The 24,339-nt window shown below is 48.3% G+C and overlaps 1 protein-coding gene across 8 annotated transcripts in view; it reads left to right on the top strand.

Moving 5' to 3' along the window:
- The first annotated feature begins 594 nt into the window (after nt 1-594).
- Nucleotides 595-24,339, top strand: part of FOXP4 (forkhead box P4) — a 150,868-nt gene continuing 127,123 nt past the window's right edge. For 5 of the 8 annotated variants that reach the window (XM_075910376.2, XM_075910375.2, XM_075910374.2 and 2 more), the window contains exon 1: nt 596-991. The gene's annotated coding sequence lies outside the window, so the exon portion shown is untranslated. Of the gene's footprint in view, nt 992-1,314; nt 1,615-24,339 lie in introns of those variants that run through there. The other 3 variants (XM_075910377.2, XM_075910378.2, XM_075910371.2) reach the window with 3 other exon arrangements.

The raw sequence follows: 24,339 nt of genomic DNA, 5'->3' as shown, positions 1-24,339 counted from the left end.
CTTTCTCACTCACAGCCTTTATCTATCTTGCCCTGTTAGTCCCTGTCCCAAAGAGTTTACAATCTATCTCTCGCTTTGTGACTGTGTCTAGGAGACCTGGGGTTCAGTTCCTGGCTCTGCCACAGACTCCTTGCAGGACTCCTGGAAAATCACATGAGCACATTGTGCCTCAGTTTCCCCCTCTGTAAAATGGGAAATCCTTTCTTTCTCTGCTCCGGTGTCTATCTAGTTTGATTCTAATCACTGGGGGGACAGAAAGGGAGCATTCCCAAGCAGTTTTGTACAGTGCCTAGCAATAGAAACAATTATTATTCACAAAATAACAATCAGGAAACAGCTGGGAAGAGCAATGAAACTCCCACCCAGCCTGACCCCCTGTTCTGATGCTGTCCCTAGGCAGCAGGATCCAGCCTGCCGGACCCTGCCCAGAGGAGAAGGAGGAATCCGTTTCCTTGCCTTTAATTCCCAAAGCCTCAACTTCTTCCCCTTCGTCTCCCGGCCAGGAGCGGCGGGGTTGGAAATGAGCTGCACCTGCTTTAGAGGGATTATGGTAGAAGTGGAAGTAACTCTCTTCCACGCCTCCCCTCCCAGCTCTCAAGTCACATCTCCCGTGCAGACCCAGCCCCGCTGATTACAGCCCGGTCTCCCCATGTGCATGGGACCCGGAGCGAGGAGGGAGCAGCCTGGCCCCCCCACCCTAGCCTGAGCCGCGGAGGAAGAGGAGCAGGGGTGGGGGGAGGCAGAAGAGGGGGAGCCCCCAGCCAGCTGGGGAGAAGGCAGCCAAGCCGCGCAGGGTCATGCATGAGCGGGTCTAGCGGCTCTCCCCGAGACGGCTAACTTTGGGGAGCCTCCCCCCGGGACTGGAGCGGTCCCTGCATCTCCCCCCCTCCTCTCCCGGCGAAGATTTGGAGGAGGAGAAGCAGCCGCCACCCATGCTCCAAGCAGGGGGTTAAAGTTGAGCTTTGATTCCAGACGCGGTAGAGCCAAACAGGTTGGTGGGGTTGTGTGTGTGTGTGTGTGTGTGTGATTTCTTGCTGTACGTCGATTGAGCTCTCCCTGTGTATGAGTTTCAGCTCCCCCCCCCCCCCGCACCCTTTTGCCAAAGCGGCCTGTTTACACTGGGATTCGGATTCCCTGCCCCCCTTTTCAATATTTCCAGCCGCTAACCCCAGAAAGTTGCTAAACAGGCTGGACAGCTGTTTTCTTTCTTTCTTTCCTTTCTTCTTTGCAGAGGCGGGGTTTTTTTTTTTTTAAACAGGTGGGGGGTGGAGAGAGCCGCTCGCCCCGTGTCCCTCTTTGGTAAAAAGGGGAGAAACCCGGCCACTGCTTTTTTTTCTTTTTTAACAAAATATTCCTTTTTTTGTTGTTGTTGCTCGCTTTGTTGATTCGAATTGTGCAACCTGCCTCCGCGGAACTGTCTCGGGAGTAGGAAGCCAGCTCCAGGAGTCGCCTTGCCTTCACTTTGGCTCCGCAATACTTGGAGGGAAGAGGGGGGGAGGCTGCTCTTAGTTTCCCTTTGGGGATGGAGAAAGGAGGGGCTCGAAGTTAAAGGATTTATATTCTGGATTCCACACCCCCTCCCCCGGCACCCCTATCGATCGCCTGGAGCATTTGGTAAGAGGGGTGGCTTCGAAGTTGCATCCAAACAGCTTTGAGACAAAGAGAAGGCTGGGAGAGCAACAACTTTTCAGCTGAGACGTGCATGGAAGTGGCGTGAAATGCCAGGGATTTGGGGGAACAGAGGGTTTTTTGGGGGGGTGCATGAGTTGTGTATATTGGGGGAGAAGGGAATGAAATTGGGGGGGTTGGGATGGGAAGCTGTTTGCCTGCAGGGGGAGGGAAGGTTGTGATCTGCCTTCTTTTTGTGTGTGTTTATTTCTTTTGGGTGCGTGGAGGGGGGAAAATAGGAGTCTGGCTCCTGAGCTTTGTGTAGCTGTATCAGCCCTGTGTGTGTGAATCTCACAACTTGCTCTGATTGACAGGGTGGGCAGATGGAAAGTTATTCACATTTATGGGGCTCTTAGTCGAAAGTCTGGAGGTGGGGGGGGGGTACAGAGGGCAAATAATGTGGGGACAGCTGTATTTCTACCCACCCCTCTCCCAGCCTCACAATACAACTTCCCCTGACAGGCCTGGAGATGAACAGGAAACTTCCAAGAAAACCTGCTCTCTTGCACTGTCTTTCCTGGTGGATTCTAGACTCCAAAGAAACTTTTGCTGGCAGTATTTTTTTTTCTCTTGAATCCCAGAACCTGCTTTGTGCTATTATTTGTAATGCTTGCCATGGGAGCTTGGGAAACATCTTTTGCAATTAAGAAATTACTTTTGCTTTCCTAAATTAATTTATTTAAAAAAAAATTAACCGTGAGAAATAGGTGTTTAAGTTAATCGTTTTTCTGCTAGGGGAAGCAATATAGCATAACCTCAATAGCTACAGTAGTTCAGAATACTTTGCAGGGACATGTTGCATTTGGTCTTCCTTTGTTGATACCTGTCTTTTTATTTCCCCCATAGGCCGTTTTATTTTAATGTCTATTGCTGAGTGTTTAAAAAAATAATTTCAACACACAACCTGCTGCTCTGGGCTGTGCGTTGTGCCAACAAAGTAAATTTCTCCTTGTTTAGAAATACAAAAAAAAAAAATCAATCCAAGTTTTAAAATCTCTAAATTCCCTAAAGAAGCAAACTGAGCCCAAACTAACCAACAAAACCTTCAACAACCTGCAGAAAAATTAACACTGTCAGTGAATATCCTGATTGAAATTAAAGTATTTAAAATAGTGAGAAGGCAAAATAAGATTAAAATATATATATTGATTTTTAAAATATACACACTAAGGATTCTAACTCAGCCAGCTGTACAGTGAAATTCAACATTGTCATTTGTGTGTGCACATCTTTCCCGAATGGCCCCAGTTTGGGAGCCTTTCTGTTTCTTTGTTTTAAAAGTGTGATGCGGGCTTTTTTTTTTTTTTTTTTTTTGTGGAGGAGAGGAGGATCCTTGAAACTTTCATACAATGCATGTCATCTGTATGAGGTTTTTGATCAGGTTCACCGTCTAGCTGAAGCCATGTAAGCCATCACTAATAACAATTGTTTGGAAAGAATGTATTATTAAGTAGTGAAATCCCAGACAGAACTTGTTTTAAAACTGATGGTTAGTTGGTGAGGGATATGAGGACAATTCTAATCAGCTGCTTTCATCCGATCCCCAATAGAGTGAATAGCTTCGTTGGTGATGAATTCTCAGTGCAAACCTTGAGAGAATTAATGATTTTTCTGTTCCTTCAAAAATTGTCTTCCTTTTCTGTGCTATGAACAGACGGGCTTCTGGGGCTTCTGTTTCTCTCCTCCATATCCACATCCCTTTCCCCCCCAAAAAAAGTTTACTAAGTGTCGTGTTAGCAGCAGATTGCTCTGAATATTTCTTTGGGGGATAGGAAACTGTTTTGTGTTGGTAAGCACGTTTCTAAGGTGTGTATAGAGAACAAGTGGAGTGTAATTTTAGCTAACCTTTCTGTTTTGGGAATAGCTTTTATTTTTAATAAGAAAAAATTATTCCTCTTTTCCCCACACACCCTACTTTTTAATTCAAATAAAATGTTAATAGGAGAGAACAGGAATAATTCAGAAGTATCTAAAAACTAAAGTTTGCATTGTTACTCAGAGCCATGTTAAAAATGCACACATTTAGAAAACGCACAGTGTGATTTTTTTTCTATTCCTAATATAGTGCTAAGGAATTAAAGCGGAATTTCAGAATGGATTCCTAGCCAGGCTCTGTTGCCGGTTTTAAGTAACTGATCAACCCACATCACTTTTTTACTTTGGAGACTACAATATACGTGCATTTGTCATTTAAAGACCTCATTTTACAATGCTTTTGGAAAGGCTGTGGGGTAGACAATAAAATGTTATTAGTTTGTCTATTAAAAGGTTGTGTTTTTTACTTAGAAGTAGGATTTTCCAGGGAGTGAAAATTTCTTCCTGTGAGTTTAAAAATGTACATAAGAAGTATGTTATGCTGGAGACAGTTTTAGTGTCAAATCAACATTGTGTTATATAGACAGCATGAGTCTGCCAGTTGTATGTTTCATGCCATACTAATATTGTTGACTAAACATAAGTAAATCTCAGATTTTAATGAAATCAGCTTTCTTTTATTCTGAGGAAAGTCTGTTTTTAAAATCAGGCTTGCTTATGCCGATGCAAAAATAATTTGTCAGATTTAGTCCCCATTTTTTTGGGTAAGTTTCTAAATCAGAAACTTTGAGAGTGAACAGTGAACATAAGGAAGAAAATTTTATATTGCTGACTGAGTCGCGAAGCTTTTGTCAGTTCTGCGAAGCAGTCAGATGGTTCTAATTCCGGGCTTTATTCTTTCCTCCTTGCGGAGTGTGGGTTGAAAGGGGAGACTTTCTATGCCCCCACGTTGCCTGTATTTTAAAATGTTAGAGCTAATATTCTTGAGGTACTCTTTTTTTTTTTTTTAATTTAATTTATTTATTCTTAACCCCCCCCCCCCCCCCATCTTTGCTCCTGTGTTGAGCAAGGGATTATAAAGTGGAGAAGAGGGAACCCTCTGGTTAAAACCTGATGCAAATAATTTGTATTATGCTTTGAACCAATGAGGATACTAAAAGCAAAACCACTTCTATCCTCTGGATCCCATTTCAGAAGAGAAAGTTTGACTAGTCGTGGCTGAGGGGAAAGAGTCTCATCACCACGGAGTATCAAAAATGCACTCAAACCCCATCCGTCCTGTCGACCCTGCAAAGTGTTTAGATGGGTGGCAGGGGTGACATCTCTGTGCTGTCCAAGATTCGGCTGCTGGTGCGAAGTGAAAATGTTCTGTTTGCAACGAGATGTATCCGGTGGATTGATCTTTCCCAGCCCAGTTGTGTAAAGGAGGCCAGCAATTCTTTCTGCTGGTCCCCAAGCCGATGGCTTCAGAAAAACCAGTCAAAAGAAGCGCACAATACATTTACTATTTGGAATGTCTTGGTTCAGCGAGTCTGAGCAGAAAAGTTGTTTGTTTGCCTCTGTTTGGAGAGGAGAGAAAACAGTGAGATGCTGGGAAAAATGTCTGGGCCCAGTAGAGTTCATAATGCTAATAATTGGTAGGTTTCCCTGGATTTTAATATAAAATCTCTTAAGCTTCTTGTTTGGCATGGTGAACCAAAACGAACCATCAAAAAATGAGCTAAAATCCAGCAACGTGCCACCATTGGAGTCTGGTCAATTTCAAATTCAGAATCTCTCTTCTGAAAGAAAGGGAAGAGTTGCTTTAAAAATCGGCATGATCTATAAAATAAAGTGCCGTTGAAATATCCACTTCAGGCGCTTTCCCTCTTTCTTTTCTAATAAGGAAGCCGGAATCCAAGTGCATTCACTTGTGAAGTTCTTGCCCAGAGAACTCTAAGAGCTTTTCTTTTCTTGTGGTGGGCAGGGGATGCTTTGAATCTGATACGGTTTATGTCTTGCTAGGGGACTGTCTTTGAGTCTTTTTTTTTTCGGGGTTGTTTTTGTTTGCGAGGTGAACGCAGGTGAGCAAAGGGAAAATCAGAGAGGGGAAGGCTGCAGCAAAGATTTTTGCCTTTGTAGCAGCCAGGTGTGGGAAGGTGTGTGGGGGGGACAGTTCTCCCTCTTACAGCAAGGAGGGATAATGCATTCCTGTAGTTTTTCCCCCCCTTCTTCCACTTTTTTTCAGCGGGGAGCGAGATTTTGTAGCCTGGCTCCCATGTATTTAGGAAAAGTCTCTCGAATTTTTCAGCACAAACAGTGACCATTCTCCCCATTCTCTGTGTATTTCGGCGGAGTGAAAAACTCTCTTTCATTCCTTACTTCAAAGTCCCTATTTCTTGCTGGCAGGTGTGTTGGAGAGGGTGGGTAGCTTACAAATCTACCCTTTGAATCGAGGTGATGGGAGGGTTTCCTGCCAGCCTAGGATTTCTTGCCCTGGGTTAACAAGGCGACTGACTGCCATATATGTACTCCTGGTACAATTGCTACAGGGAATGGGAGTCAGATAGGAGCATCTATCTGTGCCTGTGCTTGCACTTTGGCTTTCAGTTCAGAAAGGACGCTTTGGGTGACCTTGCATTTGAGTCCCCCTTCCAAATTTGCTACACTTCAAGTGTCCTTATGCCATGTTAACGGTAGGTCCCTATTGCCTGCCATTTCTTAAAGTGATAACTTGACAATCCCACTTCGGTCGAATTCAATTTTAATCTCTCCATTTGTGGCACTGTTGAAGAGGCTTTCTTTCACCTTGCCCTCACGCCCCGGAGAGAAGTGGCCACCTGAGACGTTAAATACCCACCTCCAGAGCTGTGCTTCAAAGGGAAGAGGCATCCAGGAGAGAGAACATTAGTGTATGACTTAAAAAACAACCAAACTCACCCTACAACACCTACAGGGTTAACATTGGGCTTGCAAAGTCCTCTTAAAAATATTTGAGATGACATCAGCTTTGCGAAATTGTCATTTTCTGTGGCTTTCTCCTATGTCTGTTAATTCCCCCCCCCCACCCTGTATCAACTCATTTCCCTCTTTAGAACAAGATGACCCACCATAATGGTGGTTCTTTCGGTGCCACATAAGCACCCCCCCCTCCCCTTTGGCTCACTGCAGATCTTTTATTTTATAGATGTGGGGTAAAGGGGGTTGTTTTGTAGTGATGGGGAAACTCCCATATTTGTATCCTAGAGTGAAATGTACCCCCCCCCCCCAGAAGAGAACGGGGGCACACAGGAAGGTGGAGAGTTATTGATTCTAAAAACTGGCTTGTAATTTTTTTTAACTGCAAAGAATAAGCGCTGATATAAAATGCAGGGGTAGGACGGTGGGGAGTCTGCTTTTATCTAATTTCCTTGCCACTTCTGACCAAAGCCACTTCGGGGGATCAGGCTACAGCGTAACTCTCATAACCTCTGACCCAGCCTAACTTTATAGAGGGTGCAACATCTTTCTTATAATCCATGTTTCTTCCTTCCTTCCCCTGCCCCATGCTTTAATGAGTCAGACAGCAATAGGGGGAAGGGAGATAGAAATGAAGAGGTTACAAGTGATGGAGAAAAAGGTCATTTCATCGGAGACCTGGAATGAGATGGAATATAGGGCACAGCTCGTCTCTCCTCTCTTCCCCAATTTTGTTTTATAAAGTTATTGCTTCTCTGCTTGAAGAGTGATTTTTATCTAGGGAGAGGATGGTGGTGGTTAAAGGATTACAATAAAAGTATTGCGTCGGGTCCCACGCAGCTGTGCTCGTGGGTAGATAGAGAAACTGTCGGTGGTGCGCATGGTGGGGCCAACTTCTTACAACTGAGGTTTAAAATCTGCTTTTGCCGGGTTGTGAGTTTATCCTCCCTCTTAAGGGAAACTGGTATCAGTGTTTACCCTCGGCTGCAGTGCCTCCCACATTTCATGCCCTGGCAAGTTGGCATACTGAGATCCTTTCCTTCCACTCTCGAACGGAAACCTTCCTGGTAGGTTGCAGTTGTTGGGTCTAGAGAAGCAACAACACACTTTAAAAAATATATGTACGTTTTTCAAGAAGAGGCTTTGCAAAATGGAAGGAAATTTTTGCTGCCCTGCTGGTTCGGATCCTGTGTGTTTGTCATAGTGAAAGGTGGAATAATAAAACGTGTAATAAGAGGATTTTGAAGAATATAGGCTGCCCTGAGAACATGTGAAGCACTTTTTTTTTTAAAAGGTAGTCAGGGGAAGGGGGGAGGTGAAAATACCATTGGGAGGTAACATGAAAGCTGTTTGTTCTGTCTTTCTGGCAAACCTCACGCATGTGACCTCAGCTGGGTAGAAAGTTGGCCTGCTCTGGTGGTTAAATTGCTGGACTGGGAGCTGGGACCTGGGTTCTGTTCCTCACTCTGCCTCTAGACTGATGTGGGAATTTTGGTAAGTCCCCATAGCCTGTGTTGCCACTCAGTCTAGTGGGGGTAGGGTTGCTGATCCGTTCGATTGAAAGGAACGCTGGAACTCCAAGAGCAAAAGAGAATTCCTATGTTCACACAGCGAAGGAAAGGGTTTATAGACATTAATAGTTTCCTTAGCTGTGTCATGTACAATGCGGCCCAGATTCTATTCTTGTGCTATTGAAATGAGTGGTGTTATTCTAGCTTTACACTGGGGTAAGATAGCTCAAGATGTTATTCTAGCTTTACACTGGGGTAAGATAGCTCAAGATGTATCCCTGGTTCTCAATAATGACTCCGTTTGGGCTGGATTCTGTAGGAGGCATGGGGGTTTATTCTGTGTATGAGGCACGGAGATTTGGATGGGCAACATGGTCAAGTCTATAGTACATAGAGTAGGATGAAGGGTGGACTGGATTTCAGGTGCCGGTTCAGGATCTGTTTGCATGTGTTACAGCTCGCGCCCGCCTCAGGGAACAAAGCAACTTAAACACGTGAGGAAATTCCGTCCCCGTGTTCTCCATATGTATTTTTGTTCAGGCCCCAGAACCGCCGTTGAAATGGGCTGAGGAGGATGCCAGATTCTGAAAAGCAGTTAAGAAGAAGAGTCTGCAGCAGGGATCCCCTCTGCCCGGGCGGTTCGAGAGGAGCTGAGCTGCTCCCTTTATTGCAGACAGTGTTGAAGTTACTGCTTGGGGAAATGCATTTATTGTGGTGTTGGCAGAAAGGGGTGTCCAGCTCAGAAACAGTTTGTCTCATGGCTAGCCCATGTCTTTTTTTGAGAGGTGAACATGCTGGCTATGGGTCCAGCGTGCGTCAGGCTCTGTTATTTGGCCTAAACGTGGTGGCAGGAAGTGGCCGTTGGCTGTTTAAATCTACTGGCTCCTGCTGGCGAGTTTATTCAGGGCTGGCGAAAGCAGCACATAACCTCTCTCATGATCCGTCCATCCATACGTTATCCTTCCAGCTGGAAATGGACACTCCCGTTCCCTCTTCTTGTATGGGCCTGCCCCTGCTGAGGTAGGCCAAGTGGAATGCAGCAGCACCAAGGAGCGGTCCTGAGGCCTTTACTTCACAGGCCCAGCTTGGCACCCACTGGAGTGTCCTTTGCGTGGGCTTTGAAAGAGTTAACCTAGGCATTGGCCTGCGTGAGGGACCCACCGGGTCTTCCCGGCGAGTGGGCATGCTTGTGGCGAGAAATCCTGGGCAGAATAGTTTCTCGTCAAGTGTCAGCGGAGCCTTCGCCGACCCCGGCTCCTGGGGATGGGAGCAGAGGGAAGAGACGGGCTGGGGGAGGGTGGCGGTGGTGGATGAGAGGAGACCCAAGGATGCAGAGGGGGAACGTGGCGGCTTTTAAGAACCCATGGCAAACATGCCGGGAAGGTTCCATGTGTTGGCTCCCGTTGGGCTGGGCTGGGCAGGGCAGGACCAGACCTTTCCCCAGACTCCCGTTTGATCGGGGAGCCCATCTGCCTCTTGGTGTCTTGGTTGCAGAGCTAAGCCTTGTGCGGACTGCTTGCAGGGGTAAGGCCCTCTTGCCCTCTAGTTATCCCACATAATCCTGCCCCTACCATAAAACTCTGCAACCACCAGACAGGGTCCAGGGAGAGATGCCTGTCTTGGAGTTATACTGAGGGGAAGGCATTTCTCTCTCTAGATCCCTTACCTTTTTTGGTTTTTATTATTATTAATTTTTTAAACTGAGCATCGAAGCCAGCAGGAGCCAATTGGTGGCTTCTTTACACCTCTCCCCCCCCCCCCCCCCAGCAACACTAAATATTGTTGGAGCTCCCCTTTTTCCAAAGGGGCGCAACAAATTGGTTGCTTTTCCTCCCACCCCTGTTCTTTGCTGTGGAACATTCATTAACCGGGGGGGGGGGGGCACTTTGTGACACCAAGTTGTCTCCCCCTCCCAGCAGCCTTAACCCACTTGCTTTTGTTTTTCAATATTCCGAAGAACGCTTCCCAGACGATTCCCTTGTAAGTGGCAAGGAGAGCATGAGGAAGGCAGCAAATCCCTGAAATGAGTAATAATCTATAGAAATGAAAGAAAATTAGTCCAGTTTAAAAAAACAACAAAAAACTCTCACTTTTGTGGCTGAGGCAGGAAATGTGGATTTTTAGAACAAGATGCGCCAAACGCCACCACAATAAACACTTCTCTTGGTGAGATGGGCTTGGGTGTGTGTGGGGGGGGGTGTGTGGGGGGAAGCCACAGACTTTCAAAATCATGCACTCCTTGACTATCCTCGACTTACTTTCCCTTTCCAGCTTCCTGCGGCCTCTGATGGAAAATAGCTTTCACTTCGGAGCAGAGAAAGTTTTCTTCTGTTTTATGTGTGTCCCCCCCCCCCCACAAGCCTACCCCCTCCCTCATTTTTTAATGGGTACAAGGGTGTATTCTTGCTTCCAAAAGTAACAGAGCTTTGGACCCTGCTCCATATATAAGCAAATTAAAATTGATCTGAGATTTTGCTTCTCGATGGGGCCCAGATGTTTGCCATTAATAAATTAAAACCTCCAATATAAACGACTTCTGGTTTAAAAAACAAAAGGCGCGTTTGTTTCCTATCAGGCTAGTAAATCTAGTTTTGAGGGTTGTGTTCAGTGTTGGGGGGGGGGGGGGAGGAGGAGTGTGAGTCAAGGGAGGGAGAGACAGTATCCATCAATGACTTCTTGGTGGTGTTTGAGGAGCAGTCTGCATTTCCTGTTGCTCTGACTTCATTTCAGCATCTGTGGGACTCTCCAGAGCTCAGACACCGGGCCTGCACCCTCTTCCCCCAGTTATCTTGGTTCATCGTCCTTTAGGGCCCCCGCTTTAAAAATCGGTGGCTGGACTGTGGTTGTGTTTTTGGAAGCCTCTTGTGTAAGCAATGAGACAGCTCATGCCTGGCGCTCTGATTCCAAACATGTAAGAGACTGGGGGGCGAGGGAGAACCTGAAGGCAAATGGTTAGAAATAGGTGCGAAATGGCCCTGCAGTGCTTAGATACGGTGGACCAAATTCACTACTGGTGTAAGTTGGGGCTGCTCCATCCCTGGCAATGGAGCTGCGCCCCCTGACATCAGGACAGAATTTGGCCCGTAGATAAGGCGCAGGTTAGATGTGCCGAAGAGAGATGCTGGGCGGAACTACAGCAGGCACCCGCCACGCTTCCAGGTGGCTTTTTAAATATCAAACCCAAATATTTATCAACTCCCACTCCCAGATGTCCAAATCTGCTTTACCAAGTCAAAATGCTGGTGTGACAGTCGGGGGGTTCTGCGAGACGGGCGTCCCACAGGCAGCAAATTACGGCACTGTTCCTGTCTCGGTGACCTTGCTTGCTTGCCTCAGGTGCAGCTTGTCAGATGGCTCAGGCCAGGATAGCTGTCCCCGCTAGAGAGGACACTGGGGGCAGGGCATGCTATGGGTTTATAACGGGGAGCGTGCTGGTGAAGAGACCCTCCCTCACCCAGAATTGGCTTTGGCTGAGGGAGGTGCACAGCGGGGTCTTGGTCAGTTGAAACGAACCCCGTTGGCTGTCAAGGGTGTGGATCTGTTGCCTGAGAGAGCAGCGGCGTGGGTGGGATGAGACTCGAGGGATTCAGTTCCTTAGATGCTGAACTAAAGCTCAGACTTTCTTCACCCCCGCTGCCTGAAACAGCCCTGCCCGTGTGAAGGATGTCGGTAAGGGACCAGTCTTTCTGCCGCCACCTTGTACCAGGGTGTGAGTGGGAAAAGGAGTTGGGCACAGCGGGCGTCCTGCTGCATTCAGCTTTCCCCTGTCTTTGGGCTCCTGACCGCATTGCCTGTGAGTAATGAATGAATACCAAATCAAGAAGAGGCAGTTTCCCTCTATCTCCCAGCAGAAGGGAAGCGCTCCGCCCCAGGAAGGTCCAGCCCAGCAGAAAGGGCTTGTCAGCACCTTGTACGCTCCAGAAAGGGAAGCGTGCTATTTGGGAGCAGTTCCTAGTCTGTGACTTCTTAGTCTTCTACAGCGAGCCCTGGGGGAGGAGAATAGACCCAGAATTAAGGGATTCCTAGTGGGCTGCGGTGATGCTGACTTGAGACACTCAGACCACAACCCCTCACGTCTAAATTAGCCCGCCCCCCCCCCCCCGATACTTGAAGGGAGAGTTCGGATTCAGCTCCACATCTTCCAGTTCATTCCTGTACCTTAGTGTGGGCCCAGGCTTCAGAGAGATTGGGTCTGGACTTGTCCTCCCGCCCCACTTCTCGCTGCTGCACAGGGGAGAGACTGACTCTGGATCCTGTTGCAGGGACCGATCTGCTCCCTTTAACCGGTGCTGTGGTGTCCAAGCATCGAAAGACTTTTGCCACCCTGCTTCATGAGCAGGAATAGATGATACAGGATCATTCCTCCTTGTGTGAACAATTGCCCCTCTAATGCAGGTTTCTGTGTCCTTAAAGGCGGGGGGGGGGGGGGGGGTTCCTTTTTGGGCCTCATCTAAAATCCACCAAAATCAACAGGCGTGGTTTTCCTCAAGGTTAGGGCGCTTCTGGATTAAGCTCTGTTTTGAGCACGACGGGATCCAAGCCTCTGAACTGGGATCTTAATGCTGACAGTGCCAAAGGTTGGGGGTACGTGACCAGCCCATCCCCAAATCAAACCACGCATCCTACCCAAGTGGTTATCACAGAGGCTGCGGAACCCTGGGGGTTACAGAAGCCAGCGGTTTTAAAGATGCTCTGAGGGGTGTGCTGGGAGTAGGGATGTAAAATCCCAGTAAATCAGTTAACTGTTATGTTTAAGCGGTTAATCACTTAGGTGAGGAGGGGGAGTGGCTCACTGCTTTGGCCAGGCTGGGCCTGCAACAGACGGGTGAGCTCCAGCCCCTGCCGATTAACCGTAACTGGTAAGCAGCTCATGGCTGTAGCATCTCCCAACAGCCTTTGGGGCTGGCCTTGTAAAATCCAGGGTACTGAGCGAACAACAGAACCTGTGCCTAGAAACGGTGCCAGCCTTTGCTTAATTCCTTACAATAACAGCAGCCGCCAGCTCAGGCTCTGTGAGCAGGAGCTGGGTTTTCACTCCAGCAAATAAAGTTGCAGATTTTAAATTCTTGGGAACCCCCCTCCCCAGTCACTGTAAGTTCAAAAAGAGCAACAACTTTTAGGGGGGTAGGGGGAAGAGTTCCTTTACAGCAGCATTTTTCTGGGTGCAAAGCGACTGGGGTGGGTAGGTGTGCGGAGGCTGCGTGTGTAACTGTCGCGAGGGTAGAAATTCCCTGGCTTCCTCTCCCTGAACAGCTTGGTGTCGTCTGTCTTGTGTTGTGATGATTTGGAGATAGGGATGGGAAGGCTGTGCCTCGGTCCGCCCCTCCCTCCGGCACAGCAGCCTCTGATTCGATCTGGACCCTTTTCCTAGCGGGCTTGCCAGTGCTTTCCCTCCACGCCTTGATCGCGGGAATGGTCTGTCCTCTTCTCGCTGCTGTGTCTCAGCCAAGTTCCCCAGCCTGGCCTGGTCAGCCTGGGAAGCAGTGAAGGGACTCCTTACCCTTCCCATTTACATTTGTGTGCTCCCATTTTTCTTGCCCCTCATGCGCTTGCCAAAGAAAGTCCTGAGGCAGCAAAGGCTTCCAAACAGCTGGGGCAGAACCACCAGCCCCAGGAGCTGGTCCCATCGGGCCGGAGAGGGGGAATCCTTGAGAGCATCTGCAGAGAGGGGATTTGTTGTGCTTGGGGCAAGAGATACCCAGTGAGGAGACTGGGCTAGGGCCGGGTTCACAGACAGGTTCCTCGTGCTGAGGATGTGATGGGAGAGCACTAGTTTGTATTCTGTAGGATTCTCTCCTGTTCTCATCTGTCACCCGGCCCCTTGCTCGGGTTCAGCTTTTCCATGCCCATAGGCTGGGATTTTGGAAAGGACCAGGTTCCGATGGGCTCTTTTTGGAAATCCCAGCCAGCTGGGGTATAAAGGCTGCACTGGGTCTGGCGGCCTGACAGTCCAGGCCATGTGAGCTGTGGACGTGGGCAAGGAATCTGAGAGGTAGTGAGCGCTCTGGTTATTTCAGTGTCAGGAGGCAGGAGAAGAGCTGCACCGAAGAGCTGTGAGGTGATGCGTTCCTTTTGATTGTGGTAATGCCAGGCAGCCAGGCTTCAGAATAAGGCCCCGTTGTGTTCTGTGCCAGTCAAGCAGGCAGGCCCTGAAAGCGAAGGGGAACATGCTCCAGCCCCTCCCTGGGGTGAGGGGGGCCAGGGTTACAGCAGCACCGTAACCTGGCCGCTTGGTCAGGGCCCGCAGATGCTATGCTCAAGCGTTTTGCTTCCTGCTGGCGATTCTTATCAACTGGCCCCGGGGAAGAAGTGGCTCTTGAGCAGGGATTTGTGTGTGTGTGTTTTGGGGTAGGGTTGGCTTGGTGGGGCAGGGATGGGAGGGCATCCCAGGGAAGAGGCACGCTGCATGAGACATAATGATGGCTGTGGGAGAGGCAAGCAAACAGGACATGGAGACTGGCACTCTTGAGGTTAGGGATGTGAGGGTTTAAACAGTAAGCCCCATCCTTAATGGGTAAGACTTACCTGTTAACCTTGGGGCTACGTCTATACTCCAGGCTTCTTGCGCAAGAACTTTTGCACAAGAGATCTTCCGCAAAAAGTTCTTGCGCAAGAGCGTGTCCACACTGCCGTGTGCTTTTGCGCAAGAGGGTGTCCCCACTGCCATGGATGCTCTTGCGCAAGAAAGCTCTGATGGTCATTCATTCTGTGCTTTTTCCAATAGGGGTTTCTTGCACAAGAAACTCCGTTGTCCAGCCACATCCGCCTTTTTGCACATGAGTTCTTGCGCAAAAAGGCTTATTCCTCATAGAGGAATAACTGTTGTGCAAAAAGCCTGACGATCTACTGTACATTTTCTTTCACAAAAACGCACTTGTAGTGTGGACGCTCCATGAGTTTTATGCGCAAAAACTCTCAATGTAGATGTAGCCTACCTGGCGGAGTCTGGAATAGCTTTCTGCCTGCTGCAGGCAGGGCCTGCTCTGGCCAGAGTGGGGCAGCGGCTGGGGAGGGGGTAGGGAGGTGGAAGCGGGGGGCTTTGCAACCCAGCAGCGGGCAGACAAGCTGGAGTAGCCCCCACCCTTGCCGGCCTTTAATTTGGTTAAACAAGATTTGACATCCCCACTTGAAACGGGGCTTCTCTCTCTCTCTCTCTCTCTCTGTACCTCATCTTCAGACTGCTCTAGACACCAACACCTCGGTTTCCTTGCTAACCTCTTATTACTTTTGCCCCTACCTCCCTCTCCACCCTCCCCCTCATTCATCGGTTTTGTCTGCCTGCTGTGATGTGCTAGCTTTCTGGGCCGAGGGGCCCTAGTCTTGCTTTGCCTGTACCGCACCTAGCACCCGGGGGTCCTGATCCTTGCTTGAGGGTTTGTAATGCAAACAAAGACTAAGCCTCATCTTGGGTCTTTGGGGGAGGGGAGTGGACCAGGATCAGGCCCATTCTGTGTAAACCCAAATACCCTTTTCTGCCCTTGGCACCTTGTGTGTGTGTAGGGCTGTTAGGAATTGGTGGGCAATGAGGGCAGGTGGAGGCAGAGCGTTGCAGTTTGTGAGCCACGCATTATAAAGTCGTACTTTGGACAAGGAGCCTTTTTCTCCCTAAAGCCAGTGATTTCCTCCTCCCCCTGGTGTGCTCTGAAATGAGGCTGTATCTGTAGAGTTAAACAGTGCTTTCCATCCCAAAGCATTTTACAGACTGCATGGAACAGGTTTGGCATCAGCTGCTGCTGAAATGCAGCCACCTCGGGGGTGGAGTGCTGGTAACTGCCTCTCTCTCTCCATTTGTTTCATGTTGGTGCCCTTCAGTGTGTTGGGAGCCTCCCTTCCTTGGGAGGCAGTCTGGCCCATGGTGAGAGCATTCGAGGATCAAATCCCTGCCCCAGGCTGAGAACTCAGTTGCTATGTGACTCAGTTTCCCATCTATAAAATGGGAATAATGCTCCCCCTAGTTCAGAGGTGTTGTGAAGATAATTTCCATGAAAGATTGTGAGGTGCTTAGATCCTAACAGGGTCTCGTGAGTACCATAGACCTCCCATGCTGCGGCTTTAGACTGAGGAGGCTTAAATGGCCATTACACCTTTTGGCTTCTGAAAATGGCTGCACTTTGCAGTGAGAGTCTGAAGGGAAGCGGTTAGGTTTTCGCCACCCCTCCTGTACCTGGCAATGGCTGTAGCTTGCCTTGCTTGCGCTCTGCAGATGGACGGATGTCTGCATGGTCCAGGACTACTGATTAGGCCTCTTCCTCGTGCGTGCGCTCGGTGGAAGTGGGCACGAGCTTTGCCAGACTCCCGCGGGATCCAAATTCAGAGACGCTCCTCCAAATTCAGCCTGGGTGTTATAAAGCTCAGCACCGCACAGGTTAACAGGCCCTGAATTGGATGCTGGAATCTGCCGAGGACGGGCACACCCAGCAGTGTTAACCCCTTGGCTGCTGCTTGGCTGGCGATGGGATTTGGTGGGGCCAGGTTTTTGGGAAGGGGCTGGGAATGTCGCTTGCTCTCAAAAGAAGTGTCGGTGTGGCCGAGCAAAGTTGAAACTTTGTTCTAGAGTGTGTGTGCGTGCGTGCGTTCGTTCGTTCTGCCATTTGCTGGCCTCTGCTCCCAGGCGATCTACACTGCTGCCTCCAGTCGCCGGGAACACCTGGCTGCAATTGCTTAGCTTTTCAGAGCTGCTAACAAAGCCTCTTCTACCAGTGACTGGAAACAAGAAGTGACCTTCCTCCTCCTTTCCCCCAGCCCCGTCTGCTAGGTAGACACATAATCTAAACCGCTGGACTGGCTCTCTGCCTCCTAGCTAAGCCATCACCCTCTTTCTGAGCCCTCCCTAATTTTAAATTGTTCCCTTCCCCCATGTTGTGTCCTTCAGACCTTGTGAACCACCTGTACCTTGCGTTCGCTCTTTCACTGTCTGGGGAATTGCCACTAAGGGATCCTTATTGTGCTCCTTCTTGGTTCTCAGACAGGTCACTGGGAGGGTGAGAGGACAGCCCTGTAAACTTACAAAGCAGTTTGCATTCCAAAGTTCCTTGGTACCTTCACAGATACCTGCCCATAAACTGCTTCCTTCAGCTACTGAAGGGCATCCGCCTCTGCAGTCGAACGCAGCAGCTGTTTTGACAGGGTTCTGCAACAGGGCGGGGGCAGAGAATAGTGGGATCCGGCTGAAACTCGGGAGGGAGTTTCAGGGAGATGGAATTCAGATAGAGATTCCCACATGGATACCAGAGGCCTAAATCTCACTTGTATTTTTCCTTTGCTTTTCGGTTGGTGGCAGTTGTTCCTGCTTGGCTGGATGGTATAATATTTGAAAGTCTCAAAGCTCAGAGAAATTCTAGTCTTCCTTATGCTCTCTGTGGGATCTTTCAGATTTAAAAAAAAAAAAAAAAAAACCTTGCAGAAAAAGCTCAATGCTACAGAAGGTTTTTTTTTCTTTTTAAGAGGCCTTAGGTTGGTTTGTTTGGGACATGAGCACATGCCAGCTCATTGAGGTTAAAGCTAGAAGGTTGGGGCGGGGATGGATGCTGGTGGTGGAGCTGGGCAAATAGCAGAATTTTTTTGGTTCATTGGCAATTTTGAAAAGTGGGAGGAAGTATTTGCATCAGGTCAGATGGAAAGATTTGGTTGAATCAAAAAGTTGGATTTTTTTTTCCCCCTGTTGTGTCCAACAAAGCACACTTTTTCCGTTTTGACCATGGGTTTTTTTTTTTCTACACTTGTGAAATTTTAAAATAAGCGAACAGAAGGCTTTTGATACAAAGTGGTTTCAAACCAAACCCTGGAAACATTTTGTTTTTAAAAGATGTTAAAATATTTTGGTTCTCTTGAAAATGTTGGGCGGGTGTTTTGAAAGCAACTCAGTGAAGTCAGCATGAATTGGTGAGACACTTTTTGGTGTTGTCAAATCTGCATTTCATGCCAAAAAAATTCTGGCTGAAAAATTTCTCCCACCTCTCAATGGAGGTAAGGCACTTTCTCTGCCTCATATTGCATTCCCGGCAAAGACCAATGCAAATGCTACTTACTCATAGATAACTAGGGCTGTTTTGACATGGCAGTCTTGTTTTGGGTGACTTTTCCATCTGTACAATCCCTCATGACAGTTTGAGATAGGAGCCCGGGGGCCCACCCTTCTGAAGCCTCCATGTGAAAAATGACTTTAGACCAAAATCTCATAATTAGAAGTGGTGAAAATCTTGGGTGTTTCTTTCTCTTTTCTTTTCTTGAAATCGCACCCGTTTGGGAATTACAAGGGAGACCCTTGCTCCAGGGAAATGACCGGGGAGCCAACCAGCAGAGTGTTTCTGGGGTGCTGCTTGTGTTTTTGATCTATCAAGGCTGCTTGTTTTTGAAAAACCCAACATATTCTGAGAAATCTCCAGAGTTAGAACTTCTACTTTTATTTCATAGCTTCTTGGAATTTATTTATTTATTTATTTATTTTAATGCCAGAAGAAGCCTTTTGTAGTTATCAGGTGGTATGATCTACACTGCTTGTATCTGTGGTCTCACCAAGTGATTCCCACGTTAAGCTACAGCATGAATTCGGGAGCCTTCAGCCTTGTATCTAGCTTGCACAGGGTAGGATTGGGGCTGTGTGCTGGGGCTTGCATTGTGAGTTGTGTGCAGAACCCCAGCTGTTCCTCAGGCCGTGCATTATCTGTGCTTTGGGTGTCCAAGGCAGATGGCTGAGTGCGTCCGAATGGCTTTGCTCTGTGGAGTCTCTCCTCTGCTACCAGTGCCTATTACCTGTCTCCGCTCTCAGTGCGGGGCCTGTGCTCTTCGGGCCGCACTTACCAAGGTATTCGGCGTCGAGCAGACACGTCACGGCTGCGTTTCTCTCGAGCTCGTCACCCCGCAGGCAGCAGGGCCGACAGCCTCTTCGAGGCCCTGGGCAAGATGGAGAGGGCCCTGCTTTGTGCCCCCAGAAGGGGCAAGGCCTCTGGTGGAAGGGGCAGGGCTGAGGCTAGACAACCCGCAACGCTGCCCAGAGAGCACCGTGACTTCCTCCTCCATGCTGCCCGGAGTGCGCCGTGCGGTGCTCCGGCCATCGCTGTTGCCATAGCAGCAGCCAGGAGTTCTGGGCCCTTTTGTCTCACCGGTTGCCCCCTTTACACCCTGCATGGGCAGGCCTGCCCGTGTGCTGAGCTCCCCTGAAACACAGCTTCCAAGTGACCTGTAGCACCTATCAGGGCAATAAGCAACTTTTTTGCATAAGTTTTGAGGAGGACATGTTTGTAGCTTGTAGTTGAATTCCCCCCCCCCCCCCGATGCCAGTAATAATGAGGGGGCGAATCTTGCTCCCCTCATTCCTTTTGCCTCCTTTTCGGCTCTGCTCAGATTCTCCTTCATTCTCTCATTCCATTGGTCGCTTGCCTTGATTTCCCCCCCTCCCGACTTCTAGAGCCTGCACCTTGGATGTGGGTCCCCTAGGATTGGGGAGCTTTGCTCTTACCCCATGACACGCCCGTCTTGGGAGCCGTCCTACGCTCGGGTCTTGGCTTGGCCTAAGCATCCTCAACACGGTCCAAAGCCCCTCAGGAGCACACTTGGCAGTGTGGCCGAGAACAGGTCTTTCCCTCTGGTGGCTTACTGAAGGGTTGACCCAGGTGAGCTGCGACGTTTCTGTGCAGCCCTGAACTGCCCAGGGTGGCAATATGTAGCCTTCCTCAGCTTCCTGCTCGGATGCCTAACAGTGTCTGCAGGTGGCCACCTGGTTAATAAAGGCACCAATTACCTGCAGCCTGATGAGGATGGAGGTCGCCCTTCGCTGCTAGCATGTACTTGAAGGGAAATGTCCCGTCCCCTCCCCTCTCGGTGTATCTGGCTTTCCGTCTCTAGAGGCATTCTCTGACATCCTGGATGGTCCGTGGCAGGACTCTAAGCTAAGGCAAATCCCCCGGGCCAAATGGATGTGGGTGTCATTACCTAACCCTTCCCTTGGGTGCTTCACGTTTTATGGGTAACTGGGTCAGGCCCATAGAAAACATAGATCTACATATGTGTCACTGATAAGAGAGGAACATCAATTGTTTGTACACCCAAAGATACTTAAACTTGGTATGGACTGACAAGCTAGCAAAGAATACAGGTGGAATGTTGTTCTAACATAGATTGTATGAAAGGGTGTGTGAGTATTACTTTCTCCTGATGGGCCCGAGGGATGTATGGATTTTGAACTGTAGCACCTATTAGGGCAATAAGCAACTTTTTTGAATAAGTTTTGAGAAGGACATGTTTGTAGATTGTAGTAGCATCCCCCCCACCCGCCCGACGCCAATAATTTCAATCCAACTTTCAAAAGGGATTTTGAGGCGGCCATGTTCAATGCATGACAGACTAAATGAAAACTTCCCCTCTGATCCAGATCTTGTGTGATCCTTAGCTGAAATAAAGAAGAGCTGAATAAGGTTGTGGGTCTGACAATGTGATAAAATAGCCACGCTTCTCTTGTGGCTCCCAGCACTGAATTTGGACTCTGATGCGTGTTTGCTCTATCGCTGCCAGTTACTTGCCGTGTCATTCATGTGCATCGTACACCTAGGGTACCATACCTGTGTCTGTCAGGCATATTGGGTGTGCTTTCGGCTTTCTGTGGTATTTAGCCATGAAATTCTTATTAATCCTCTCATGGTTAATCCTTGCCTGGCTAAGAATACTTACTCTTAAAACATAAGTGCTAAAACTAGGATGGAAAAAGAAGCTTCCTTTTTTCTTCTTCTTCTTCTTCTTCTTCTTCAGGCGAGTGGGCATGTTTCATGTCCCATTCCTCGTGCAAATAGAAATAGCAGGTTGCTATGACTGGGGTCTGAGGGCATAGCTGTGCTAGTGGTCTTAAACTGATACAATATATTGTTGTGGGTTTTTTTTCTTTTTTTCCCTGGAGTTTGAATTTTTGTTGCCTCTGACTTTTTCCCTCCCTCCCCTCCTTTATTATTTTTGTTAATTAGGTGGTGAGGTGGAAACTGTCTCCATCCAAAACCGTGGAGAAATCCTTCCTCCACAAAGTGTACAGGCGCATGCAATAGAGGAGAGATGGTTGGGAATGTGCCGCTATTTAAAAAATAACTTCTTCATAAAGCTCCTTTAAAAGAGAAACCCAGACTCCCCCCTCAGACGCTGCCACCTCCCCTCCCACCCCCCTAATTAAACGATTTGAATTTTCACGTTAACCGCTTGGCGCTTCCTCGGCGCCTCAGATGATTAGAAAAGGATATTCATTTATGCCTTTTAAACGCCGCCCCGATTAAAATCAGAGAGATTTTTTCCTTCATCAAAATCTAACATCCTTGAAAAATTAATTTGATGCCTCTTGTTATCAATTAATTGAATCTCGTTGGGAAAGAGGCTTGTACGGCGGGTGGTTAGAGCTGGCCCTTCTGTTCTTAGCTGCTTTCCCCCCCCCCCACACCTCCTTTTTCCCTTCTGCTGCTTCTTCCAAACACTGTGACATTATAAAACTCTCTTCTTTTTATTTTACTCATCACATAAAATAAAATAAATGAATAAAACTTGGTCTCTTTTCCCACCCTCCACCCCCACTCGCTTGAATTCTCATATGAAAGGAAAAACCTCTTCTCTTTCTCGGCCTCTTTTCCTATAACTTCACAGGGGCGGGCAATGGGGGGGGGGGGGGCGAGGAGGAGAAATAAAGTTAGCGCCTTAGCAATTCCTCAGCGTAGCAAAGCAGCTATGGTCTGTCTGTCTCTTCCTTTCTTTAAATGGGGATATTGGATATTTCATTCGAATCTCCCTCTTTTCAATTAAAAGCACACGGCTCCTTCTCTTAAACCCTCTCTATTCCTTTCTTTAATATTTCAGCTCTTCCCCCGAGATGGGCTGGCTGCATTTTTTTTTTTAATAGACTCGCTCCCTCTGTATTAAACTTTTCTAATCTCCTACCCTTTGCTTCCCCCATCCTCTCACCACCTTAAACAAAAAAAAGTTAGAAAATTAAAAGAATTGGGAATTCACAGGTTATTTAAATAGAAAGAAGTAAGTTCTACTTTTTAAATTATTAACTCTCTGCTTACCGGGAATTGGCCAAGGTAATTCCAACTTGGAATGTCTCTGCTTAATGTACTCCTTGTTAATACACTCTTGTGAATTGGGAGTTGTTAGTGGGGGAGTTTTAAACTGGTTCTTACACAGTTCTGCTGGGCCAAACCAATGGTCCATATAGACCAGTATCCTGTCTTCCGACAGCAGCCAATGTCAAGTGCTTCAGAGGGACTGAACGGAACAGGGCAATTCTGAGTGGTCCAGTTGTCTAGTCCCAGCTTCTGCTAGTCAGAGGTTTAGGGAAATCCTGCGCCTAGGGTGACCATGCTGGCAAATGGCCATTAACAGACACATCCTCTGTGAATTTACCTAATTCTTTTCTGAACCCAGTTGGTACTTTACGCTGCCATGATATCACTTGGCAATGAGTTCCACAGGTTACTATGCATAATGTGAAGAAGTACTTTCTTAGGTTTGTTTTAAACCTGCTGCTTATTAATTTCATTGTGTGACCCCTGGTTCATGTGTTATGTGAAGTGGTAAATATAACACTTCCTTATTCACTTTCTCCACATCATCCATGAGTCTACAGTCCTTGATTGCATCCCCTGTTAGTTGTCTCTTTCCTAAGATGAACAGTCCCAGTATTTTTAATTTCTCCTCCAGTGAGTGCTATTCCGTATCCCTAAATTGTTTCTCTGGCCTTTTCCCTTTTCTAATGCATCTTTTTGGAGATTGGCCGATCAGAACTGCACACCGTATTCCATACAGGCATTGTGATAGTTTCTATTGTGTCTATTGGTTTCCTAATATTGTCTTAGCTGTGTTTTTTTTGTTTTTGTTTTAACTGCCCCCAAATGTTGCATGGGTGTCTTCAGACAACAGGCAGGATGACACCTGGATCTTTTTCTCGAGCGGCAACAGCTAATTTAGACTTTTTCTCATGGGCTCCCTGGTCCCGTTCAAAGTAACTGAAGTGAGAAATCCCTGCGGTATTCACTTCAGTAGGAATCACTGCTCACCACGCTTACTCAACCCCATTGCCCAGCTATGGCCTGGCTCCTTTTTCCTCTCGGATAGTCCATTCTGGTGTTTTGAAAGGTGTCTGGTCATACCCTTAATGAGCAGCTTCTTTACAGCATATTCAAAAGCTCTTTTACGTTCTACCTGTTGTTCGGTTTGCTTGATACTTGGTAGCCAGTGAGCACTTGTGCATAGACTGTAAGGTTGGCAAACTGCAATTGAGCGCCCGTAAGTCTGAAGTCACCTTTGTGACTCTGTCCTCCGAGCTGTCTGTTTGTTGGAAACCTCCTCCCTGTCTCTTCTCATCTCTCTGCTGGATTAGGTCCGTGAGAAGGGTTGGCTTTTGTGATGAGTAGCAGGCAGGGGCCTCCGGTGGTGCTGGTGCTGTGCGAGCACATAGAAAGAGACAGCCCCTGTCCCAAAGAGTCTGTGTAGGCGGACCCAGAGACCGGTGTGCAGAGGGGGGGAAGGGACTTGCCTGCTGTCCCACAGCAGTGTGGGAACAGAATCTAGATCTCCTGGCTCCCCACCCAGTGACCAACCCACTGAACTCAACCGCCTCACTGTGCAATGTGGATTTGGCTCCCGTAGAGGCTGGTGTGAGATCACTGAACTTGCTTCTGAGCCCTTTGTTCAATACAGTTGAACTGAGGTCTATTGCAAATCACAGGGGGCCGTCTGGCCTCCATATCCCTCTCTCTCTGAGGGGGAGGGAATATTGCTTTGGGGCAGACGGTGGGCGGTCAAGGGGCGACCCTGCCTCCTTAGAAACCTGCAGGCAGCCGGCCTGTGTCCTGTGGCTTTTTGGTGACTTGCATTCCCATTGGCACATCCTTCGGGGATGGGGGAGAGCAAGTGGTGCTCTCCAGCAAACAGCCTCTTGGAAGCACCTCTGATTTGATATGATGGAGAACTAGGAGACTTCTACTCTGGTGTCACTGAGCGTGGCTAGGAGCCTGCTGGCCTTTGATGCCAGAGGTGAGCAAGGAACTCTCTGGACGCAGGGCGTTGTAACCCCCGGCTTTTAATCACTAGTGGTAGGATGGTTATTCTCCCCTCAGAAGGGAAGAGAGTGGGTAGCAGGTGGTGTCATTGGGGTGACTGCTTAGCCTGAAGGGTGAAGGACTGAACTCTTATGAACCTGACTCCCTCTACCCTGCTCTTAGCTGTGCTCCATAACTAGCACTTACCTACAGCTGGCTATCACTATTACAAAAATGGAACTGCAGGGTTTATTCCCACTTGACAGCTGAGCACACTGAGGCACTGGGACAGGAAAAGAACGTGCCCAGAATTGCCCAGTAGCTGCGCCTCGGTAGATTATAAACCAACAGCCGACTGTTCTACCGCAGCTTTGGAGGCGGTGACTCTGTGCTGGAAA

This window comes from Pelodiscus sinensis, chromosome 27, assembly GCF_052426305.1.
Source record: "Pelodiscus sinensis isolate ZL-2025 chromosome 27, ASM5242630v1, whole genome shotgun sequence".
Classification (NCBI taxonomy): Eukaryota; Metazoa; Chordata; order Testudines; family Trionychidae; genus Pelodiscus; species Pelodiscus sinensis.
This window is presented reverse-complemented; position numbering and strand designations above follow the sequence as displayed.